Genomic DNA, 20441 nt, shown 5'->3' on the forward strand with positions numbered 1-20441 from the left:
CCCATTGGGGTTACTAACATCAACATGTTAACAAAAACCTTTCAGATGAGTTGTGGCTGTTTAAACTGTGAAAGTGAGAAAAACTTCATGTTACTGCATAAGAATTCACTATGGGATTCCATAAAAGCTACTGAAGTTATAAAAGGTCGGGTAAAGGTGGAGGCCCTTGTGCACGAAATCTGGTGGGGGCTCCTATTGAATGCTGTCTAGCCCAGCTGCTGGTCTCGCAGGCACAGTGACAGTGGTATAAGCCTAGCTTCTGCTGACTAGGATGCTAATAACTTTTTCATACTTTGGCACACAGACCTTTACAAGGTATTTTTTGTGCAAACCTAATGACATTTACATTGCTACCATTTTGGGGACTGCTGGACCTTTTTAATACTTTTTAAAAATGTGTTGAAAAATGTAAAAAAAAATGGCATTTTGGACATGGCTGCTATTTTTTATGAAAAACATATTTTTTATCTTTATATCAGTTCTAGGGAAAGGGGCTGATTTAAAGGAAAACTACCATTTGATTTGATGCTTTATGAAGCAAACATACCTTGATTAATCCCTGTGATCTTGGTTAATCCCTGTGCTGAGTGGTTTTGCTGATAAAACAGATATAACATTATGATAATGAAGCTCTGTCGCTACTATGAGCCTCTCACCACCTCGTTGTAGACTGGAAATAAAAGATATCCCCGACTCCTTGCATCACCAATGGTCCTCCTTTAGTGGGTTCAAACACAATCCTCGTCTCGTTGCCGTGTCCGCGGTGTATTCTCAATCCTGCATCAGGAGGTTGCAAAAAAATAGTGCAGATTTCCAGGTTCAAAGGGAAATAGTATTTATTATATATACTCACACATTCCAAATTTAAAAGCGCGCATATAGTAAAAACATAAGACGCCAAAAACACCTCGCCCGACCCAGGTTTCGCCTCTTCATGCTTCTTCCGGGGCATGCATGCATGCATGTTTTTATACAAACATCTCTCGAATAACGACATAAAATGTGTTTCCTCCATATTTCAGAGAAACAAAGCCTTTTTGTCCACGTAAACATGATATCATATATTAATATACAAACCGAAGTTAACTTACATCTAAAAATATACAATACCCTCCCTAAGTGCAAACAACTCTAAAAAAGAACCCCTAAATAATAATCCAGTATTCTCGCTTTTCATATTAAGATAACCTCCTTCATTCTTATATCGGCATTCGTTAGCTTCTAATATACTTGCACAGTCTCGCTAGTTCGTAGTGGCAGCTATTCCTAAGCCGGGACTGCATGGACCAATCAGCAGTCGAGCTCAACACACATCCCTCACCCACCCTTTCTCCCATCCCGATCGCGAGGCTTGCAATGATTCTCAAGTTAGAACATTGCAGTGGAGTCAGAGTGCAGTAGTCTGTCAGTTCTACCCTTACAACAGTGCTTATCGGGTAGAAAACCCTTTCACACCCAAACAAAACTTTTTTAGGTCCTTGTGCAGAGCGCAAAATGTAAACGGTCTTTGTATTCCCTTCATCTTATACCATCGTATGTGGTGCACACAAATGGAAAATAAAACCATAGTTATAAAAAACAGTATTCGTAGATGAAAAAGGGGGTATATCTTTAGAATAAAAGATTTTTTCGTTTTAGTAATTGCTCTTATTTTTATACAAGAAAGCTTTTTAGCTCGAAATCTATGTTGAGGCCAGGTGGTTGGAGGGTGTTTAGATGGTAAATCCAGAAACCTTCCCTGACATTTAGTTTTTTGTTCAAGTCTTCTCCCCTCCAATGTGCCTCAACCCTTTCCAGACCAAAAAAGATTAAATCTTTAGGGCTCTGATCATGTATCTCCCGAAAGTGGGCAGACAAGCTGTGTGTCCTTAAACCCTTTATATATTTCTTACATGTTCGCCGATTCTGATTTTTTATTTTCTCCCCGTCCTCCCAACATACTTGAGTCCACATGGAGAAACAATTAAATAAATAATAGCACAAGAGTCACAATTAATAAAATCTTTTATCTTGTATGTGGGTGAGCTCCTATCCAGGTTAAATTCCTTAACTACCCCTTTATCCACCCAACTCCTATACTTACAGCCCTGACATTTTTTGCAGCTAGAGAATCCTTGTATCCCTAGACTTTTTGTTGTTCCCTCTCTTACAAAGCTTGAGGTAACCTAATCCCTAATATTATGTGATCTTTTGAAAACAGTCATAGGTCTAGCAGTAACCACTGCACTTAACACCGGATCGCTAGTTATGAGATGCCAATGTTTCTCTATTATTTTTTTAACATCCAGTGCCTCCCTACAGTAATTAGTAATGAAGATGGGGTTGGTGGAAGTTTCTTCTCTTTTGTCTTTCTTTTCCCCTAAACTTACTTGCCTGTTGTTAGATACCTCTTCATACGCCCTCCCCAGGATGTCGCTGGTGTAGTTCCTTTCTTTAAACCTATTTAAAATTATTTCAGCCTGTGCAGAAAAAACCTCTTGTTTACTACAATTCCTTTGAATCCTTTTTAATTGGCCTTTCGGTATGTTGTTTATCCAGGAACGATGGTGGCAACTATTAAATTCTCAGGCGGCAGATAGCGGACCAATTTTAAGAGCGGCATTTTGCCGCTGGTAGCACGGACTTGCCAATGGCTGGAAGGGCAGTGCCACCTGTAAAATACCGCTCTGCAAGACACAGGTCGGCGTGATGACGACACCACGTGCCCACCTGTGTCCCTTCACAGAGCGGCTGCTGGCTGGAGAAGATGAGGGAGCTGCGTGGGACCACTGAATGGTGAGTACAGTAGGGGGATCGCTAGATCATCCTTCCCTCTCTCATAACGATCTGTGTCCTCAGGACACAGATCGTGATGAGAACATGTATAGTGACTGCTTTCCCCAGCAGTTGCTGCACCCTCTTGGAGTATAAGACTCCAGGAGGCTGAAGGACCTTTGATGATGCAATGGTCACATGACCTGCCGGGAAAAGCAGTGCACACACAGAGAGAGCTGCCTGAGTGAGGTGAGGGGGAGACATGACAGGGGCCAGGGAAGGGGAAGAACATGGCAGGTTGTGTGAGGACATTACTTACTGGGGGGCTGTGTGTGGGCACATTACTTACTGGGGGAATGTGTGTGAGAACATTACTTACTGGGGGGCTGTGTGTGGGCATATTACTGGGGGAATGTGTGTGAGAACATTACTTACTGGGGGGCTGTGTGGGCACATTACTTACTGGGGGACTGTGTGGGCACATTACTTACTGGGAGGCTGTGTGGGGGACATTACTTACTGGGGGCTGTGTGGGGGTCATTACTTACTGGGGGGCTGTGTGGGCACATTACTTACTGGGGGGCTGTGTGGGCACATTACTTACTGGGGGGCTGTGTGGGCACATAACTTACTGGGGGGGGGGACTGTGTGGGCACATTACTTACTGGGGGGCTGTGTGTGGGAACATTACTTACTGGGGGGCTGTGTGGGCACATTACTTACTGGGGGGCTGTGTGGGCACATTACTTACTGGGGGGGCTGTGTGGAGGAAATTACTTACAGGGGGGTTGTGTAGGTACATTACTTACTGGGGGGGCTGTGTGTGGGCACATTACTTACTGCGGGGGGGCTGTGTGAGGACATTTCTTACTGGGGGGGCTGTGTGGGCACATTACTTACTGGGGGGCTGTGTGGGGACATTACTTACTGGGGGGGCTGTGTGAGGACATTACTTACTGGGGGGCTGAGTGGGGGTGGGGGGCTGTGTGTGGGACATTACTTACTGGGGGGCTGTGTGGGCACATTACTTACTGGGGGGCTGTGTGAGGACATTACTTACTGGGGGGCTGTGTGAGGACATTATTTACTGGGGGCTGTGTGAGGACATTACTTACTGGGAGGATGTGTGGGCACATTACTTTCTGTGGGGCTGTGTGTGGGCACATTACTTACTGGGGGGCTGTGTGTGGGCACATTACTTTCTGTGGGGCTGTGTGTGGGCACATTACTTACTGGGGGGCTGTGTGTGGGCACATTACTGGGGGTAGCTGTGGAGGAAATTACTGGGAGGCTGTGGGACACATTACATTGGGATTGCATGAGAGAAATTTTAGAGAGTTGTATGGGATACATTACTGGGGGTAGCTGTGTGGGAGACATTACTGGGGGTAATTGTGTGGGGCACGTATACAGCTGAGACTGGATACAGGTGGTGGGGGAGCTGAGACTGTATATGGGTGGTGGGGGGTGTAGGCTGTGTATACAGGGGGGTAGGGAATGAGGCTGTGTATACAGGGGGGTAGAGGAGAGGCTGTGTATACAGGGGGATAGGGGAGAGGCTGTGTATAAACGCTAGAGAGGAGAGGCTGTGTATACGGGAGGGGGTGGCTGTTCATTATTGGGGGAGGCTAAATTAGGGCACCTAATTGAATTACTCTTTATGCTCTAATTTAGGTGACTAAAGGATGTTTTATGTTGGGAATAGTTTGTTCAGTCATGTTGTGAGGATAATATATATATTGGAATCACAATCCATTATACCGTAAGTGACTGTGGTATTTTTAGGAGCGCCGTGTGGAGTTGTGCTGCATGGAGTTGAAAACATTTCTTTGTGAATTCGGAGGAAAACCAAGGCCGGAAGAAAGCGTAAAGAAGTACCCTTCCGGATGGAGTAGATGGTCACCTGTAAGGTACTAGAGGTCACTAATATCCGTGACTAATGACTACTAGTGTGTAAGGTAGCATCACCAGGGGCAAGCACGCAAGTGCGCGTGTGTGGGGGGGGGTAGCATTTTAAAATTTGGTTACTAGTGGTTACTGCTAGACCTATGACTGTTTTCAAAAGATCACATAATATTAGGGATTAGGTTACCTCAAGCTTTGTAAGAGAGGGAACAACAAAAAGTCTAGGGATACAAGGATTCTCTAGCTGCAAAAAATGTCAGGGCTGTAAGTATAGGAGTTGGGTGGATAAAGGGGTAGTTAAGGAATTTAACCTGGATAGGAGCTCACCCACATACAAGATAAAAGATTTTATTAATTGTGACTCTTGTGCTATTATTTATTTAATTGTTTCTCCATGTGGACTCAAGTATGTTGGGAGGACGGGGAGAAAATAAAAAATCAGAATCGGCGAACATGTAAGAAATATAAAAAAGGGTTTAAGGACACACAGCTTGTCTGCCCACTTTTGGGAGAAACATGATCAGAGCCCTAAAGATTTAATCTTTTTTGGTCTGGAAAAGGTTGAGGCACATTGGAGGGGAGAAGACCTGAACAAAAAACTAAATGTCAGGGAAGGTTTCTGGATTTACCATCTAAACACCCTCCAGCCACCTGGCCTCAACATAGATTTCGAGCTAAAAAGCTTTCTTGTATAAAAATAAGAGCAATTACTAAAACGAAAAAATCTTTTATTCTAAAGATATACCCCCTTTTTCATCTAAGAATACTGTTTTTTATAACTATGGTTTTATTTTCCATTTGTGTGCACCACATACGATGGTATAAGATGAAGGGAATACAAAGACCGTTTACATTTTGCGCTCTGCACAGGGACCTAAAAAAGTTTTGTTTGGGTGTGAAAGGGTTTTCTACCCGATAAGCACTGTTGTAAGGGTAGAACTGACAGACTACTGCACTCTGACTCCACTGCAATGTTCTAACTTGAGAATCATTGCAAGCCTCGCGATCGGGATGGGAAAAAGGGTGGGTGAGGGGTGTGTGTTGAGCTCGACTGCTGATTGGTCCATGCAGTCCCGGCTTAGGAATAGCTGCCACTACGAACTAGCGAGACTGTGCAAGTATATTAGAAGCTAACGAATGCCGTTATAGGAATGAAGGAGGTAATCTTAATATGAAAAGCGAGAATACTGGATTATTATTTAGGGGTTCTTTTTTAGAGTTGTTTGCACTTAGGGAGGGTATTGTATATTTTTAGATGTAAGTTAACTTCGGTTTGTATATTAATATATGATATCATGTTTACGTGGACAAAAAAGCTTTGTTTCTCTGAAATATGGAGGAAACACTTTTTATGTTGTTATTCGGGAGATGTTTGTATAAAAGCACCGGAGATGACGCCAAACACCATGCCCCGGAAGAAGCCTGGAGAGGCGAAACCTGGGTCGGGCGAGGTGTTTTTGGCGTCTTATGTTTGTACTATATGCGCGCTTTTAAATTTGGAATGTGTGAGTATTTATAATAAATACTATTTCCCTTTGAACCTGGCAATCTGCACTATCCTTTCACAACCTCCTGATGCAGGATACACCGCGGACACGGCAACGAGACGAGGATTGTGTTTGAACCCACTAAAGGAGGACGATTGGTGATGCGAGGAGTCGGAGATATCTTTTATTTCCAGTCTACGAGGAGGTGGTGAGAGACTCTCGCGGTTGATAACAGCATAAGGAGTAGAGCACTATTTTTACAATCTTGACTCTGTGACTTTCTGGCTTATACGGTAGTATGCCGTGTTAATGGATCCTCCATGTTTTATATTTAGTTTCATCTTTTCCAGATACTATTTATTTTCTGTCGCTTCTATGGCTGTTTCAGCTCTTCTCATAGCACATGAGTTATTCTCTGGAGGAGAGGAAGATGTAATCCCTAGGTTGTGCCTGAAGGCAGAATAATCAATTGCTGCACCATCCCCAAAGCTGCTGTGTATGAATGATCTAACTCAAGTCGATTGGTTATGTCTTGACTAACCTCCATTTGCAATTACAAGCTCTGTGTAATGTGTTTATGTAGACAGACAGCCTCTCCCAGCTTTCCCAAGGTCCTGAATGTTATAATTGTTTTTTCAGCAAAACCACTCAGCTCAGGGATTAACCAAGATATGATCCTGCATCAGTGTAGCTACAGAATTCTCAGGGTATGTTTGCTTCATAAGGCATCAAATCAAATGGTAGGTGTCAGAACTCGCAAATTGTACCGATAGGATCAGGTTTCAGGCTTCTTGTCGGAAAACCACACCTAGTGCTGCATGTGATTGACAGCTCCATTTCTGATCCTGGGAAAGCTGGGTGTGTCTTTGTACTCGTTTTGCCTGCAGCTGCGTTTTGAGTGATGGACGGCTGAGCCACTCAGTGCTGGAGGTACTGCCTTATATTCTGCCCAGCTTCTTCATTGGGTGCTGGTTATTGCAGTATCAGTGTATCTAGTGCTCTTGCCATTGCATTTCTTGCTATTCTGTGTATTGACTTCTGCTTTGCCTACTGACCATTCTGTTGCTATAGTATTCTGTATTCTTTGCCGCCATTTTGGTTTTGACCCCGTTTGTTTGATTCTGCTTGTCTGTCTGTATCTGTTGTTTGTCCCTCGGTATCGTTTATCTCCTAGTGTGACCGCACCTTCCTGTCTATACCTGTATTCCGGTTCCCTGTCCGCTGCACCATCCAGCAGCTGCCAGACGAAGTGAGTTCTCCCTGTCATCTTGTAGGGTCGCTCAGGGACCGTCAGTTAGGTTCCCGATAGTGGATTTGCCCTTACCAGGGTGGTTTATCTGCTTTAGGCAGTGCCTTAACCCGCGGGACATCGCAGGGTGAGTTTGCCACCAATTACTTAGTCTGACAGCAAGCGCCAAGCATGGTTGTGGTTGCATGTTTTTTTACTACTTTTTAGATTAAGACACTTAGGGGTTTGATAACTCCAGTATTTCAGTATACAGAGAATTTGCTATGGATCTATAACACCGTGCTGGATGCACAGGCTGCCATGGGAACAGATCATCGTTCCCTGATGATTTCACAACAAGTGACAACCTGATCCAAGATGGCGGCACTACCACCAATCGCAGATGTGAGCAGTGGGTGTTTGCTGTAAAACGAAGCCAACACCCACCATGTATGAAGAACCCTCTTCATACACCTTTAATGGCACTATGATGTACATGTACGTCATAATGTGTTAAGGGGTTAAGGCAACAGACACAATATCAGATCCTCCTGTATTTTCCATTGCTATTACAGCATTATTTCTGTTTTTCACTGATATCTTACCATGAACTCACAAACACTTCTTGCCAAAGCAGATGGCAGCCTATCAACAGCAGCAATTAAATAGTATATTGATCCCCAAAATGATTGATAGTAATCTACTTATGCAGGACTGGCACCAATAACATCACACAAGTGATTGAAACTGTGCTTTCTCCAACACCTCCAAACTCCGATCCCTGCACTCCCGGTTAACATAGGGCAAACACAGATTTCTGCTCATCATCATGTGTGATTTACTGTTCCATGCAAGCAGCTGCCATGTTAGATAAAACTTTGTTACCACTAAGTACAAGGAACGTCATCTATGGAAAAGATTTAAAATAGAACAATATTATTTTGTTGCTTTATAGCAGGTGTCCCCAAACTACGGCCCATGGTCCACATGCGGCCCGCGAACTGTTTCTATGCGGCCCCCATCTCATGCAACCACGGCCTTTGGCAGTTGGGCAAGGGTCTCCGCCTGGACAGGAAGCTCCTGCCCGTCACTGTATAGTGCTCGATGCAGCCGGAAAGTTTGGGGACCCCTGCTTTATAGCATGCGTTGCAATTTTCCCATTTCTATTTTGCTTACAGGAAATTTTGCATTATTATTATTTTTGTATCAGTATTAGTAAACTACAACAGGAGTTAGTGCAACAGAGGAATTAAATTACAAAGATTCGTACAACTTCTATGTTTAGGATCCAAATGTTCCTGTAGACTGTCACTAAATATTAACCAGAATGCAGTAGTGTGAAAGTGGCCTAAATTATTAGTTTCTTCTTTTATATTTATGCTCCTTTATATAGAGGTATTTGTTCCTGCACGCAGTGCACATACAGTATTATCCCCCTTGGCTCGTCTGTTTTCCATGGCATATTCTTGGCTCTATCATAATATCATAATATGCATTCTCATGCTGAACATAGTATGTAATGTGCCAAACATCCCACGCTATATTGATGATTGCCTTTTGCTATTTAACAGGTTTCTTGCCAAAATGGTCTCTGATGAATTGTGTGCTGATTACACAGTTATACAACAATAACTAGATAAAACAGCTCGCCAAATAATACTTGACCTCCTGTGACAGCATTTCAGTTCCCCCAGACACTATATACAATGACGAACCACTTAGAAAACCAGTTCTAAATTCAATTTTTTGTTAGTTTTTTTATAAACTGCACATTGTAAAACAATGTTTTAAAACTTGTTGTATCCTCTGTCATAGTATTTGTCTGAACAACCCAAGCGTGCTGGAGAAAAATGATATGCTTAATCATTGTGCACTTGGCTCTCCTAAATATAATTTATTAGCTTTATTGAAACAATTCTACCATAATAAATTGGGCATTGTATATGTAGAAATAAATCTAAAAATTACTTTAAATACGCTGTGATAAATCCTCTATAAAAAATTGTAATAGAGGATATCCCTATCAGGAGTCAGTGGCTATCTATGTTCAGTTGTCAAACCCTTCCATATAATCACCTTTTATTTGCAAGGTATACAGGGAGTTTTATGATACTTACCTTAGGCTCTATTGCTTATATATACCCCTATGAAGTAACAAGCCTCTGATGCCCAGGACTCCGTCTCACAGCCCTGTGCGCACTCTATGCGTTTCATCTGCTTATATCTCAGTAGACATAAGACTCCCATCTGCCGTGAGGCGGAGTAAAGTCCCCACCACAGGCAGCAGATTGCGGACCCCTTTTAGGAGCGTTATTACCCCCAGTAGCACGGAATGCTACTTCACAGACAATGCAGCTGCCAGCAACAACAGAAGGGAGCTGCAAGTGAGTGCGGGGTCTGGAGCCCTAAGGTGAGTACAAGGTTTTTTTTTGGTGGGGCAAGAGGCTGTGTATACAGGTGAGGCAAGAGGCTGTGGATACAGGGGAGGAAAGGCTGTGTATACAGGTGTGGCAAGAGGCTATGTATACATGTGGGAAGAGTCTGTATATACAGGTGGGGCAAGAGGCTGTGTATACAGTGGGGGAAGAGGCAGTGTATACCGGGGAGGCTGTGTATACAGGGGGGAGAGAGGCAGTGTATACAGTGCAGGCTGTGCATATAGGGGTGGCTGTGCGTATGAGGCTGTGTATAGAATGTAGAAGGAGCAGTAGGAAATAATTACTGTTTGCAAATTGCAGAAGTACATGGACCCACTGCATCTGAAGCTGAACTTAGGGAAAGGGTGATGGAATGGTGCTGTACATATTTATAACATACTAGCTGTAGATCCCAGCGCTGCCCAGATAGGAAATAACTGCTCTTAGCTATAACAAAATACAATGGGTTAACAAAAGATATCTATCTATCTCTCTGTCACTCTGAATGTCTCTGACCGTCTCTTTGAGTAATTGCCTCTGACCATCTCTGATTCTGGGAAAACATGCAAAGTTTTCCAGGATGGGATAAGGAAAATCACACCCCTTTTAGCTACCTTGTAAGGCAACTCCCTTGACATCAAGCATGTCCTACAAGAGGCCTTATGACATGATGCAGGATTAAAACCAAACCAGTATATCTATTCCAGAATGAACAGACTCCCATCTGTAGACAGCACTGTTTTTTTTTTTTTATTGAAAGAGCCTTTATTCACAGATGCACAGTAAAACTTACAGACAGTTTGTACCATGACGCAGCATGGGCTTTGTACAAAGCACACAATACATTAAGATACACTCCTAGCACCTATCCTAACACTGTGGCAGAATAAGTGCTACTCTAACACATATTTCACAAATAAAGCAAATACCTGCAACAGGGGATACAGATGGGGGGTTAAGGTAAGAGGGGAAGGGGCTAAGTTGTCACAGGCCCGTAGCTTTATTGAAAAATCACATTTTTATTGAAAAATGAGGGAGGTAGGGGGGGGATGAGAGGATGATAAGTCTTCTACTTCCCGGATGCCTCAGTTTGTGAAGAAAGAGGCAAAGTCCCATAACTCCCTAGATAAAGTCCATGATCAAATAAAACAAGAAAAACAAAGCCCACAAGAGAAAAATGAAGAAGAAGCTTGTCAGTCCTCTTCTTCTAAGTCCACCCTGCTGTCAAGGGAGGCGTAGTCTCTGAGCTGGCTCAAGACTAGCCGGTGACAGTCCTGGAGGACAAAGTTTCTCTGTGTATGGTGAGGTGCCTCCTGGCATACCACAAGACGTCTTTGAAGCAGTTCATAAGACGCCAGGCATTCTGGATGGCCCCCACCGTGTGGGTGCCTTCGAACAAACCATAAAGTGCAGCATGGCAAGTCATGGTGTTCCTGGGCACAGAAAGAAGCAGTTCATGATCCAGGGCTTTCAACAGGCCCCGAGCAAAGGGGCATTCCGAGAACTAGTGCAATGATGTCTCCTCAACAAAGGGACACCGGGGGCAGTACTGGGTTTTGCTCAGGGTGTGGGCTGCCATAAATAATCGGGTGGGGAGGCCCCCCCTGGATGGCCATCCATGACAGATCCTTGTGCCAGTTCTTAAGCCTTTCACACGACAGGTTGGACCACGCAGTGTCCATGGTGCTGGTGGTCAGCCCCAGAACACACTACACAATATCTTTGGCTCTGATGAGTTTGTGTATAGTTTTGGGCTTCCACAAATCCGGCTTGAGTCCCTCCAGATGTTGATCCCTCACAAATTTCACCACCCTGGAATAGTACCAGGGAGGATCCCAGTTGTAAGGGAAAGAGCTGTTCCAACCCAACTGTAGACAGCACTGTTTCCTCAGTACAGCGTAGCAAAGTAGCCTGGCTGGGTGAGAGGCTTGTGACTAGGGTCGGGAACTAAGAGTTCTCCTTACAGAGACTGCCAATTAAGGCCACCGTGTAGGCGTGTGGTCTTATAGCCATGGATGCTCCACTAGGGGGATTCTGGGAACATATGCAAAGTTTTCCAGGATGGGATAAGGGAAACTTCGCCTCTTTCAGCTACCTTGTAAGGCATCTCCCTTGACATCAAGCATGTCCTACAAGAGGCCTTATGACATGATGCAGGATTAAAACCAAACCAGTATATCTATTCCAGAATGAACAGACTCCCATCTGTAGACAGCACTGTTTTTTTTTTTTTTATTGAAAGAGCCTTTATTCACAGATGCACAGTAAAACTTACAGACAGTTTGTACCATGACGCAGCATGGTACACACAATAAATTAAGATACACTCCTAGCACCTATCCTAACACTGTGGCAGAATAAGTGCTACTCTAACACATATTTCACAAATAAAGCAAATACCTGCAACAGGGGATACAGATGGGGGGTTAAGGTAAGAGGGGAAGGGGCTAAGTTGTCACAGGCCCGTAGCTTTATTGAAAAATCACATTTTTATTGAAAAATGAGGGAGGTAGGGGGGGGGGATGAGAGGATGATAAGTCTTCTACTTCCCGGATGCCTCAGTTTGTGAAGAAAGAGGCAAAGTCCCATAACTCCCTAGATAAAGTCCATGATCAAATAAAACAAGAAAAACAAAGCCCACAAGAGAAAAATGAAGAAGAAGCTTGTCAGTCCTCTTCTTCTAAGTCCACCCTGCTGTCAAGGGAGGCGTAGTCTCTGAGCTGGCTCAAGACTAGCCGGTGACAGTCCTGGAGGACAAAGTTTCTCTGTGTATGGTGAGGTGCCTCCTGGCATACCACAAGACGTCTTTGAAGCAGTTCATAAGACGCCAGGCATTCTGGATGGCCCCCACCGTGTGGGTGCCTTCGAACAAACCATAAAGTGCAGCATGGCAAGTCATGGTGTTCCTGGGCACAGAAAGAAGCAGTTCATGATCCAGGGCTTTCAACAGGCCCTGAGCAAAGGGGCATTCCGAGAACTAGTGCAATGATGTCTCCTCAACAAAGGGACACCGGGGGCAGTACTGGGTTTTGCTCAGGGTGTGGGCTGCCATAAATAATCGGGTGGGGAGGCCCCCCCTGGATGGCCATCCATGACAGATCCTTGTGCCAGTTCTTAAGCCTTTCACACGACAGGTTGGACCACGCAGTGTCCATGGTGCTGGTGGTCAGCCCCAGAACACACTACACAATATCTTTGGCTCTGATGAGTTTGTGTATAGTTTTGGGCTTCCACAAATCCGGCTTGAGTCCCTCCAGATGTTGATCCCTCACAAATTTCACCACCCTGGAATAGTACCAGGGAGGATCCCAGTTGTAAGGGAAGGAGCTGTTCCAACCCAACTGTAGACAGCACTGTTTCCTCAGTACAGCATAGCAAAGTAGCCTGGCTGGGTGAGAGGCTTGTGACTAGGGTCGGGAACTAAGAGTTCTCCTTACAGAGACTGCCAATTAAGGCCACCGTGTAGGCGTGTGGTCTTATAGCCATGGATGCTCCACTAGGGGGATTCTGGGAACATATGCAAAGTTTTCCAGGATGGGATAAGGGAAACTTCGCCTCTTTCAGCTACCTTGTAAGGCAGCTCCTTTGACATCAAGCATGACCTATAAGAAGCCTTATGACACGGTGGCCTTAATTGGCAGTCTCCGTAAGGATAACTCTTACTTCCTGTCTCTGACATTCTCTGTCTTTGAGTGACTGTCCCTAACCATCTCTTTCTCTGACATTCTCTGTCTTTGATGTCTCTTTGAGTGACTGTCTCTGACCGCCTCTTTGAGTGACTGTCTCTGACCGCCTCTTTGAGTGACTGTCTCTGACCGCCTCTTTGAGTGACCGTCTCTGACCGCCTCTTTGAGTGACCGTCTCTGACCGCCTCTTTGAGTGACCGTCTCTGACCGCCTCTTTGAGTGACCGTCTCTGACCGCCTCTTTGAGTGACTGTCTCTGACCGTCTCTGTCTTTGACATCTTTTTAAGACGTGTGGAAAAACAGCAACCAGTCCCGGCTCAGCTTCTAACTGCCACAGCAGCAGCAGACAATGGCTCCTGTATATGGTGGTTATTCAGTGTATTTTGGAGAGCAAATTTTGTTAAAAGTTGGAGTTAAAATTTTGGCTCAAAACCTATTCTATGACATTCCCTGAGTCACAGAGAGCAGCTGTGCAAAATTTTCTGATTGTAAATGCAACGGTGCAGACTCCTTTAGCGGACATACATACATTTACACACACACACATACACTCAGCTTTATATATTAGATTTTGGTAAAAGTTTATTCAGTTTTACTACTTTTATGAAGAAAAAAAATATGTATTTAATAAAACTATCCTAGCAAGTTAAAGTCTCACATGTCATGAAAAAAACTGTAAAAATTTTTTGATATGTAAAGGGTTTCCAAACATATAATTGTTTAAAGAATCGGATAACAGAACTGTAGAAATTAACTTGGATATTCCAGTCTCAAGGACCTTCAGTCACAAAGTGGTAAGGGGCCAGATTACTGGCAAAAACGTATGTGAACTGACCCTAGGATGCATAAAATTACCTTTACAATAATTTAGGCTTTTCATCTTCAAAAAGGTAATGGCTCCATCTCTGCAAAAATAAAAGTCAAATTCACAATGACTTGACTGAAATTACATACCCAGGATACAATATTTGTGTGCATATGTGGGTGTAGTTCGTGAAGTGAACAATTAATCTACATGTATATATTTGTTTTATTCAGATAGATTAAGTGTCAGACAAGCTGCCAATTCTTAAGTAGATGATGCCAAAAGTTGTACATGAAAAACATAGGCAGAGTAGAAAAGCAGTATTAGTACTACAAATGCATTACCTCTTAATGAATCTAATAGTGGTGAATTCTTCATGTAGGGGTCTCCATGAGTACATCTTTGATCAGAGTTTCTTCAGAGTTAGTCAAAAAAGAGTCAGAAAAAACTTGCATTTTCCATCAGTTTTCAATTAGTTTTCTGTCAGAGTTTGTTTGTGTGGTTTTCTCACATATTTTTGAAATTTTGACTGTGGTATATATTTTCTCTGGCGATGGATCAGTGAAAAAAAGCATTGGACTTGCATGTGTACAATGGGGCATGAGTACAATGGGGCACTTTTACTTAGAAAGTCAGAAACTTCACTTAAATTGCTTTTTCAATTTATAATGCTTGGTGCGACCTATTCATGAAGAACATGCGCCAGAAATCATGAATCTGTCGCTTCCCCGCACTGGCCCGACAGAGTTTGCACCTTTAACATAGGGTGTGTAACGCAATTTGCATGTTAAATACGCCGCTTGGTCCAACTCAGTCATACCAAGTGCAGGAACCCCCCCAATAGCGGCGCAGACAATTCTTAAATACCTGTGCAAGCCGCTTTAGCCTAGAAGGACGTGCAAAGTCAGAAAAAAGTGCGGCGCAAAGCCCTTAGTAAATGTGCCCCAATTTGTCTTTGATGCATTTCCATAGACTTATAAAAGACATTTTTCTATCAATGTTACTTTCAAAAGTACAGCATGTTGAGAGTTTCACACATGTTAAAAAAGCACACGTGTATCTGAAAAAATTAGCCCGGCAAAATCCATTAAATATAATGGATCCGAGTCCAATGTGTGTCCCGTATATCAAAAACCTGCACAGGACACGTGCACAGGACACGTGCATGTTTTCTAGCAGTGTGGTGTTGCATCCATGTTGTCAGTACTTTCCTTCATGAATGGAAGGGGTGTTCTTCAAGCTCCATTCAGAAAGTGCATTAATTATCTCATCTCTGCTGTAGGACACAGATAATGTTTGTGGTCTGTAGGTGGCAGTATCCCATAGTAATGCTGTTTCCTGCTATACGTAGGTCACTCTGTACAGCTCCAGACTGCTGGAGGATGGAAGGGAAATAAAATTCACCTTTATCATCCCTGCTTCCTGCACTTTTTGCCATTTCACAACACATTAAAAATGTAATAAAAAGTAATCAAAAGGTTGCACTGTCCCTAAAATTATAGCATTTAAAACGTCAACTCATCCAGGAAAAAATGACTTACAAGCCAACTCCGTACTCCTAAGTATGAAAAAGTTATTGGAGTCAGAATATAATTAAATTTAATCATTTTATTTTTTTAAAAAATCTATTAACACCTGATAAAACCTATATAAATTTGGTATCCCTGTGACGGTTTAGAATCAAAGAATAAATTAGAGATGTCATTTGAAGTGCACAATAAAATGGTGCAAATGAGGTTTCCTGTCAATTTTACTGCATTTTGAATTGTATTTCCACTTCCCAGTACAAGGGATGGAATATAAAATGCAGTCACTAGGAAGTACACTTTGTTACGCACAAAATAAGTCCTCACACAGCTCTGTAATAAAAAAGTTATTGATTTTTGAAAGTGGGGAGCGATAAAAAGAAAGTAAAATTGAAAAAAAAAAAACATCTGTGGCAAGGGGGTTTAAAATGACCCCTATACCTGTTTACAGTTTACAAATTCTCTGGGATGAAGGTTTCTGGTACCTGAGGCCACGTTCACATGTGGAATTTTGGTTGAGTTTGGAAACATAATCCAAAGGCTCCATTCGTGATCACACTTTTAGGTAACATTTATCAAGTAAACCCCATTAAAAATGGACATCTAAAAACAAACGCAAATACGGACAGTGTGGGAAAACTGGAGGGGTACACTCTTACATGTATATACAACGCTGGTGTTGGCCAAACACTATCCAGGCCAATGTAACATTATATATGACAGGTACGGCTAATGCGACATGCCCAATTCAGAAAAGTAATATTGTACAATGTATTAACACATATTCAAACATATGTCACAAACACAAAAATATTAACCAGTTCCCACCAGACACCATGACAGCCCTACCAGTACACACTGTCCGACACCCCAACGCACGTTTCGCACCCTGTTTCGTCAGCGGGTGTGTGGTCCGTGTGTAACACTCAACCTTAAATCTAAAGTGGACAGGTGAACTACAAACCGCAATTAGTGCTAAGTCGGTGCATGTGCGGAGACCACGGCTGTCCGGCGTCAGCGACACGGAATCCGCGACTCCAAGAGGGTATCGCGAGGTCCTATTTGACACCCGCCGGAAGCGGAAGGGACCACAGGACTCCAGACATGCGCACAGCACAGGCCATTTTTTTAGAAGCCCATTCAATTGTAGAGAGTGGCCATCTTGGATGGGACAGAATCCTTACAGCGGCCATCTTTTAGAAGCCCATTCAATTGTACACAGTGGCCATCGTGGATGGGACAAAATCCTTATGGGGGCCATTTTTTAGAAGCCCATTCAATTGTACAGAGTGGCCATCTTGGATGGGACAAAATCCATCATTCGACACTTCTAGATCACATAAATGGTACCAGCTGATGGAGAATATATACTAAGGATATATGTGGTAATTTCAGATACATGATATTAGTACATAGTATCATAGTATCATGGTATATAAGGCTGAAAAAAGACGCAAGTCCATCAAGTCCAACCTTTAAGAATTAAATAAATGTTTTATCCCCATAACCCGTGATATTTTTTCTCTCCAGAAAGTCATCCAGGCCTCTCTTGAACATGTACATAGAGTCCGCCATAACAACCTCCTGTGGCAGAGAGTTCCATAGTCTCACTGCTCTTACAGTAAAGAACCTTTGTCTATGTTGATGGTAGAATCACCTCTTCTGTAGGCGTAGAGGATGCCTTGTACTGTCCGTTCAGGTATTTGTACATTGTAATGAGGTCTATCCTTTTTATACACTGGTTCCCAAAACTGTACACAATATTCCATGTGTGGTCTGACCAGGGATTTGTATAAGGGCAAAACTATGTCTTTATCATGAGAATCTATTCCTCTCTTGATACATCCCATAATTTTATTTGCTTTAGCAGCAGCCGCCTGGCTCTGGTCACTAAAATTAAGTTTACCATCCACCAATACCCCCAAGTCCTTTTCAGTTCCAGTTTTACCAAGTAATTGACCGTTTAGAACATAATTATACTTTTTGTTTCCCTGGCCCAAGTGCATAACTTTACATTTATCTACATTAAACCTCATCAACCATTTCTCTGCCCACTCCTCAAGCTTCCACAAATCCCTCTGTAATGCTAAACTATCGACCTCAGTATTTATTACTTTACACAGCTTAGTATCATCTGCAAATATTGAAACTTGACTGTGTAAACCCACTACAAGGTCATTAATAAAAATATTAAAAAGAAGTGGCCCCAATACTGACCCCTGTGGCACTCCACTGGTAACGTCAACCCAATCTGAGAATGTGCCATTAATGACAACCCTCTGTTTTCTATCACTAAGCCAATTACTTACCCAAATACACAGATTTTCACCTATTCCCAGCAGTCTCATTTTATATACCAACCTTTTATATGGCACGGTGTCAAATGCCTTTGAAAAGTCCAGATATACAACATCCACAGCGTCCCCCAGATCCAGTCTTGAACTTACCTCCTCGTAGAAACCAATCAGATTAGTCTGACAGGACCGATCTCTCATAAACCCTTGCTGACGCTGGGTTGTAAGGTTGTGCACAGTGAGATACTCGAGGACAGCATCTCTAACAAACCCCTCAGATATTTTCCCCACCACAGAAGTTAGACTCATGGGTCTGTAGTTTCCAGGATCGCTATTTGATCCTTTTTTGTATATTGGTACTGGTATTGATATTTTGTACATTTGCTATGTGCCAGTCCTGTGGAACATAACCAGTCCTCAGTGAATCTTCAAATATTAAAAATAACGGTCTGTCTATCACGGTACATAGTTCATGCAGAACCCGGGGGTGTATGCCATCTGGCCCCGGTGATTTATCTATCTTAGTGGTTGCGAGGCGGCGCCGTACCTCTTCCTGGGTTAAACTGTTGACATTCCAAAGAGAATTTACATAATTCCTCATTGTGTCTTCCACCAGTGGATTTTCCTGGGTAAAGACAGTTGAGAAGGCGACATTCAGTAGATTGGCCCTTTCCTCATCTCCTTCCACCATGACCCCCATGTTATTTCTAAGGGGACCCACACTCTCTGTTTTTAGTTTCTTATCATTTATATACTTGAAAAATAATTTGGGATTATTTTTGCTCTCCCTGGCAATTTTTCTCTCAGTCTCTATTTTTGCAGCCTTTATCTGCTTTTTACAGGATTTATTTTTCTCTCTATAATCCTGTAATGCCTCATCGCTACCTTCACGTTTTAGCACCTTAAAAGCCTTATCTTTCTCGCTTATTGCTTTCCTTACAAGACTAGTTAGCCACATTGGCTGTTTCTTGTTCCTCTTATGCTTTTTCCCGTAAGGTATGCGTTTCTCACAGGACTTTTTCAGAATATATGAGAAAAAGTCCCATTTTTGGGGGGGGCTTTTGTCTTTGAGAACATTATCCCAGTCTATGCCTTTAAGGTCTTCCCTTAGTTGCTGAAAATTTGCCCTCCTGAAGTTTAGAGTGTTAGTTGCCCCTTCCCTAACGTTCTTAGTAAAGCGTAATACAAAATCAATGATATTATGATCACTATTCCCCAGGTTCCCCCCAACCTGTAGTTTTGATACCCTATCAGGTCTGTTGGTTAGGATAAGGTCCAGCGGTGCCCCCCCCTCTTGTTGGCTCCAGGACTATTTGCGACAGGTAATTGTCTTTTGTTGTTGACAAGAACCTGCTGCCTTTGAAGGACCTGCAGGTTTCTGCCCCCCAGTCAATATCTGGGTAATTGAAGTCCCCCATGATAAGTACTTCACCATGTTTTGAAGCCGCATCCATTTCACTTATCAGCATTTCCTCTGCTGCCTCCAATATATTAGGAGCCTTATAACAAACCCCTAGTAATATTTTATTATTCTTTTTCCCTCCCCTTATCTCCACCCATAGGGACTCCACATTTGCATTTGCGTTACTGATGTCATCTCGCAAGACAGGCTTGAGGCAAGAATTCACATATAAACAAACCCCTCCCCCTTTTTATTTATACGATCCTTTCTAAAAAAGATTATAACCATCTATAGTAACAGCCCAGTCATAGCTACTGTCCAGCCATGTCTCGCTGATTCCCACTATATCATATTTCCGCTCCAACATCAAGAGTTCCAGTTCCTCCATTTTGTTTGTGAGGCTTCTGGCATTTGTGTACATACACTTTATATGGTTTTCCCTGTCCGTATTCCTTTTGTTCTTATTCCCCAATCTCATTCCAGCCCCCCTTCCTCCCCCATGGACTATGACTCTTCCCAGCTCTCTATCTACACTGTATATTTGCCCTGCACAAGTGTACTTGTCCTGCCCCTAGGTCTCTAGTTTAAACACTCCAACCTTCTAGCCATTTTTTCCCCCAAAACAGCTGCACCCTCCCCATTGAGGTGCAGCCCATCCCTACTGTAGAGCCTGTAGCCGACAGAAAAGTCAGCCCAGTTCTCCATGAACCCAAAACCCTCCTTCCTACACCAACTTTTGAACCACTTATTTACCTGCCTGATCTCCCGCTACCTTTCTGGTGTGGCACGTGGTACAGGTAGTATTTCGGAGAAAACTACCTTTGAGGTCCTTGCCCTGAGCTTATGGCCTAAATCCCTGAAATCATTTTTAAGGACCTTCCACCTACCTCTTACTTTGTCATTAGTGCCAATGTGGACCATGACTGCTGGTTCCTCA

The sequence above is a fragment of the Engystomops pustulosus genome, chromosome 1, assembly GCF_040894005.1.
Source record: "Engystomops pustulosus chromosome 1, aEngPut4.maternal, whole genome shotgun sequence".
Classification (NCBI taxonomy): Eukaryota; Metazoa; Chordata; class Amphibia; order Anura; family Leptodactylidae; genus Engystomops; species Engystomops pustulosus.